Here is a 6,225-nt window from a genome sequence, read left to right on the forward strand (position 1 = left end):
GTGATGCTGGCCTCAAAAATGAGTTGGAGAGGAGCCTCTCTTTTTCATTTGCTTAGAATAGTTTCAGAAGGAATAGTACTAGCTCCTCTTTGTACCTCTGGTAGAATTTGGATGTGAATCCATCTGGTGCTGGGCTTTTTTTTGTTTGTAGGCTATTAATACTGCCTCAATTTCAGAACCTGTTATTGATCTATTCAGAGATTCAACTTCTTCCTGGTTTAGTCTTGGGAGGGTGCATGTGTTCAGGCATTTATTCATTTCTTCTGGATTTTATAGTTTATTTGCTTAGAGGTTTTTATAGTATACTCTGATGATAGTTTGTATTTCTGTGGGATCAGTGGTGATATCCTCTTTGTAATTTTTTATTGTGTCAATTTGATTCTTCTCTCTTTTCTTCTTTATTAGGCTGGCTACCAGTCTATCTATTTTGTTAATTTTTTCAAGAAACCAGGTCTTGGATTCACTGATATTTTGAAGGGTTTTTCATGTCTCTGTCTCCTTCAGTTCTGCTCTGATCTTAGTTATTTCTTGTCTTCTGCTAGCTGTTGAATTTGTTTGCCCATGCTTCTCTAGTTCTTCTAATTGTGATGTTAGGGTGTTGATTTTAGATATTTCCTGCTTTCTCTTGTGGGCATTTAGTGCTATAAATTTCCCTCTGAACACTGCTTTAGCTGTTTCTCAGAGATTCAGATACGTTGCATCTTTGTTCTCACTGGTTTCAAAGAACTTATTTATTTCTGCCTTCATTTCGTTATTTACCCAGCAGTCCTCCAGGAGCAAGTTGTTCAGTTTCAATGTAGTTGTGCAGTTTTGAGTGAGTTTCTTAATCCTGGGTTCTAATTTGATTGCACTGTGGTTTGAGAGCCTGTTTGTTATGATTTCTGTTCTTTTGCAGTTGCTGAGGATTGTTTTACTTCCAATTATGTGGTCAATTTTAGAATAAGTGCTATGTGGTGCTGAGAAGAATGCATATTCTGTTGACTTGGGGTGGAGAGTTCTGTTGATGTCTATTAGGTTAGCTTGGTCCAGAGCTGAGTCCAAGTCGTGAATATTCTTGTTAATTTCCTGTCTAATATTGACAGTGGGCTGTTAAGATCTCCCACTATTATTGTGTGGGAGTCTAAGTCTCTGTATTGGTATCTAAGAACTTGCTTTATGAATCTGGGTGCTCCTGTATTGGGTTCATATATATGTAGGATAGTTACCTATTCTTGTTGCGTTGATCCCTTTACCATTATATAAACCCTTCTTTGTCTTTTTTGATCTTTGTTGGTTTAAAGTCTGTTTTATTACAGACTAGGACTCAACCCCTGCTCTTTTTTTTTGCTTTCCATTTGCCTGGTAAATATTCCTCCATCCCTTTAATTTGAGCCTATGTGTGTCTTTGCACGTGAGATGGGTCTCCTGAATACAGCACACCGATGGGTCTTGACTATTTATCCAATTTGCCAGTCTGTGTCCTTTAATTGGGGCATTTAGCCCATTTACATTTAAGGTTAATATTGTTATGTGTGAATTTGATCCTGTCATTATGATACTAGCTGGTTATTTCGCCCGTTAGTTGATGCAGTTTCTTCATAGCATCGATGGTCTTTACAATTTGGTATGTTTTTGCTGTGGCTGGTACCGGCTTTTTCTTTCCATATTCAGTGCTTCCTTCATGAGCTCTTTTAAGGCAGGTCTGGTGGTGACAAAAATCTCTCAGCATGTCTGTAAATGATTTTATTTCTCCTTCGCTTATGAAACTTAGTTTGGCTGGATATGAAATTCTGGGTTGAAAATTCTTTAAGAATGTTGAATATTGGCCCCCACTCTCTTCTGGCTTGCAGGGTTTCTGCAGCGAGATCCGCTGTTAGTCTGATGGGCTTACCTTGTGAGTAACCCAACCTTTCTGTCTGGCTGCCCTTAACATTTTTTCCTTCATTTCAACCTTGGTGAATCTGATGATTATGTGTCTTGGAGTTGCTCCTCTCAAGGAGTATCTTTTTGGTGTTCTCTGTATTTCTTGAATTTGAATGTTGGCCTGTCTTGCTAGGTTGGGGAAGTTCTCCTGGATACTATCCTGAAGAGTGTTTTCCAACTTGGTTCTTTTCTCCCTGTGACTTTCAGGTACACCAGTCAAACGTGGGTTTGGTCTTTTCACATAGCCCCATATTTCTTGGAGGTTTTGCTTGTTCCTTTTATTTTTTTTCTCTAATCTTGTCTTCATGCTTTATTTCATTAAGTTGATCTTCAGTCTCTGATATCCTTTCTTCTGATTGATCAATTCAGCTATCGATACTTCTGTATGCCTCACAAAGTTCTCCTGCTGTGTTTTTCAACTCTATCAGGTCATGTAACTTCTTCTCTAAACTCTTATTTTAGTTAGCAATTCCGCTAACCTTTTTTCAAGATTCTTAGCTTCTTTTCAATGGTTTAGAACATGCTGCTTTAGCTCAGAGTTGTTTGCTATTACCCAGCTTCTGAAGCCTACTTCTGTCCATTTGTCAAACTCATTCTCCATCCAGTTTTGTTCCCTTGCTGATGAGGAGTTATGATCCTTTGGAGGAGAAGAAGTATTCTGGTTTTTGGAATTTTCAGGCTTTTTGCAATGGCTTTTCCTCATCTTCATGAATTTATCTACCTTTGGTCTTTGATGCTGGTGACTTTCAAATGGAGTTTCTGTCTGGATGTCCTTTTTGTTGATGTTGAAGCTATTCCTTTCTGTTTGTTAGTTTTCATTCTATCACTCAGGCCCCTTTTCTGCAGGTTGCTGGAGTTTGCTGGAGGTCCACTCCAGACCCCCTTTGCCTGGGTTTCACCAGCAAAGGCTGCAGAACAACAAAGATTGCTGCCTGTTCCTTCTTGTGGAAGCTTCGTCCCAGAGAGGCATCTGTCAGATTCCAGCAAGAGCTCTCCTGTATGAGGTGTCTGTGGACCCCTGCTGGGAGGTGTCTGTCAACCCCTGCTGGGAGGTGTCTCCCAGTCAGGAGGCACAGGGGTCAGGGACCCACTTGAGTAGGCAGTCTGTCCCTTAGCAGAGCTCGAGCACTGTGCTGGGAGATCTGCTGCTCTCTTCAGAGCCAGCAGGCAGGCATGTTTAAGTCTGCTGAAGCTGCGCCCACAGCTGCCCCTTCCCTCAGGTGCTCTGTCCCAGGAAGATGGGAGTTTTATCTATAAGCCCCTGACTGGGGCTGCTGCCTTTCTTTCAGAGATGCCCTGCCCAGAGAGGAGGAATCTAGAGAGGCAGTCTGGCTACAGAGGCTTTGCAGAGCTCCAGTTTGCTCCACCCAGTTCAAACATCCTGGTGGCTTTGTTTACACTGTGAGGGGAAAACTAACTACTGAAGCCTCAGTAATGGTGGACGCTCTTCCCCCAACAAAGCTCGAGTGTCTCAGGTTGACTTCAGACTGCTGTGCTGGCAGTGAGAACTTCAAGCCAGTGGATCTTAGCTTGCTGGACTCCATAGGGGTGGGATCTGCTGAGTTAGACCACTTGACTTCCTGGCTTCAGCACCCTTTCCAGGGGAGTGAATGGTTTCGTCTCACTGGTGTTCCAGGTGCCACTGGGATACGAAAAAAAACTCCTGCAGCTAGGTTATTGTCTGCCCAAATGGCTGCCCAGTTTTGTGCTTGAAACCCAGGGCCCCAGTGGCATAGGCACCCGAGGGAATCTCCTGGACTACAGGTTGCTAAGACTGTGGGAAAAGCATAGTATCTAGGCCGCAGTGCATTGTTCCTCACGGCACAGTCCCTCACAGCTTCCCTTGGCTAGGGGAAGGAGTTCCCGACCCCTTGTGGTTCCAAGGTGAGGTGACTCCCCACCCTGCTTTGGCTTGCCCTCCATGGGCTACACCCACTGTCTAACCAGTCCCAATGAGATGAGCTGGGTCCCTCAGTTAGAAATGCAGAAATCACCTGACTTCTGTGTTGATCTCACCAGGAGCTGCAGACTGGAGCTGTTCCTATTCAGCCATCTTGCTAGCAAGCTCTTCTATAATATAGTTTTAGAAATTCTTTCTAACTTAAACTTGCATATATTCTAGACATTTCATTCCTAGATATTTATGTTCACATGAAGATTTATATACAAATTTTTATAGCTTTATTTGTAAAGCACCAAACTGGAAACATTCCAAATATCCATCAACAGGTAAATGAATAAACAAATTGTATACCCATAAAGCAGAATACTATTCAGAAATTTTAAAGTGTTGATTAACACCAAAATGTGAATAAATCTGAAAACAAAAACAAGGTAGTAAAATAAACTCCACAAAGTGAGTACATAATGTGAGATTCCACTTATATAAAATGCTTAAAATAAGAAAAACAAAATATAATGACAGAAAGGAAATTAATAGTTGTAGAAAGGAGAGGTTGTAAGACTCTATATGAATTACAAAAGAAGATACTCTTGGGGCTGGTGGGTATACTTATCAATTTAATTGCAGTGTTTATTTGAGTGGCTTATATGCATATCAATTCAACAAATTAAACACTTTATGCACTGATTATTGTATGTCAATTAAACCTCAACAAAAATATTAAAATGCATTAATCAGCATGTTAAATATTACTAGAAGGAAGCACTTTTAAAAGGATTAATATAAGTCATTAAGATTTAAAAATTGCTATATCACAAATTAATATATAAATGATGACTATAGTAAATCCTAACATTAAATAACAGTTTTCATTATTATACTGTACATATTAATTTCATATTATTTTGTTTTACTTTTGTTTATGTTTTGCCTTTTTGAAATCTGTTAGTAAACTAGATATGGGAAATTTGCTAACCATTTTAAAAATAGCTTCATAATTCTGGAGTCAGTAAATAAATGGGGTATAAATACAAACCACTTGGGATTTTAAAAATATACTGTCATGCTCACTTTGGCACTTATACTAAAATTGAAACAATAGAGAGAAAACTAGCATGGCCCCTATGCAAAGATGACACACACATCTTTGAAGCATTCCATATTTTTACCAGAATAGCCAGATTAGAGAGAAACATAACTGACCTGATGGAGCTGAAAAACATAACATTGGAAATTCACAGTGCAATGACATGTATCAATAGCAGAATAGATGAATTGGAGAAAAGAATCTCAGAGCTTGAAGACTATCTTTCTGAAATAAGACAGGCAGACAAGAATAGAGAAAAAAGAATGAAAACGAATGAACAAAACCTCTGAGAAATGTGGGACTATGTAAAAGGACTGAACCTTTAACTAACTGGGGTACTTGAAAGAGACAGGGAGGACAGACCCAAGTTGAAAAACACACTTCGGGAGGTCATCCAGGAGAACTTCCTCCAATCTAGAAAGACAGGCCAAGATTCAAATTCAAGAAATCTAGGGAGCCCCAGTAAGATACTTCACAAGAAGATCAATGCCAAGGCACATAATCGTCAGATTCTCCAAGGTTGAAAGAAAAGAAAAAATGTTACGTGCAGCCAGAGAGAAAGGCTGGGTCACCTACAAAGGGAAATCCGTCAGTATAACAACAGACCTCTCAGTGTAAACCTTACAAGACAGAAGCAATTTGGGGCCAATATTCAACATTCTTAAAGAAAAGAATTTCCAACCCAAGGGAATAAGTCACCTCCAGGCCTGCTTTGCAAGAGTTCCTGAAGGAAGCACTAAATATGAAAAGGAAAAACTGTTACTAGCCACTACAAAAACATACTGAAGTATACAGACCAGTGACACTATGAAGTGACCACATAATAAGTCTGCAAAATAACTAGCTTGAATTATGATGACAGGATCAAACTCACACATAGCAATATTAACATTAAATGTAAATGAGCTAAATGCCCCAATTAAAAGACATAGGATGGCAAGCTGGACGGGGTCAAAATCTGTTGGTATGCTGTCTTCAAGAGACCCATCTCACATGCAAAGACACACATAGGTTCAACATAAAGGGACTGAGGAAAATTTACCAAGCAAATGGAAAACAAAAAAGTAGGGGTCACAAACCTAGTTTCTGACAAAACAAATTTTAAACCAACAAAGATCAGAAAAGACAAAGAAGGGCCCTATATAATGGTAAAGGAGTCAATTCAAAAAGAAGAGCTAACTATTCCTAAATAGATATACACCCAATATAGGAGCACCTGGATTTATAAAGCAAGTTCTTAGAGACGTACAAAGAGATGTAGACTCCCACATAATAATAGTGGGAGACTTTAACTCCACACTGACAATGTTAGATGGATCATCAAGACAGAAAA

General features: G+C 39.6%; 1 non-coding gene across 1 annotated transcript; it reads left to right on the forward strand.

The window, feature by feature from the left end:
- Window positions 1–4,868: 4,868 nt before the first annotated feature.
- LOC112438680 (U6 spliceosomal RNA) lies at window positions 4,869–4,972 on the forward strand. Its single transcript, XR_003027056.2, has one exon. It is a non-coding gene; the product is annotated as a U6 spliceosomal RNA (small nuclear RNA).
- The last annotated feature ends 1,253 nt before the right edge of the window (window positions 4,973–6,225 follow it).

The sequence above is a fragment of the Pan paniscus genome, chromosome 14 (assembly GCF_029289425.2).
Source record: "Pan paniscus chromosome 14, NHGRI_mPanPan1-v2.0_pri, whole genome shotgun sequence".
NCBI classification, from domain to species: Eukaryota; Metazoa; Chordata; class Mammalia; order Primates; family Hominidae; genus Pan; species Pan paniscus.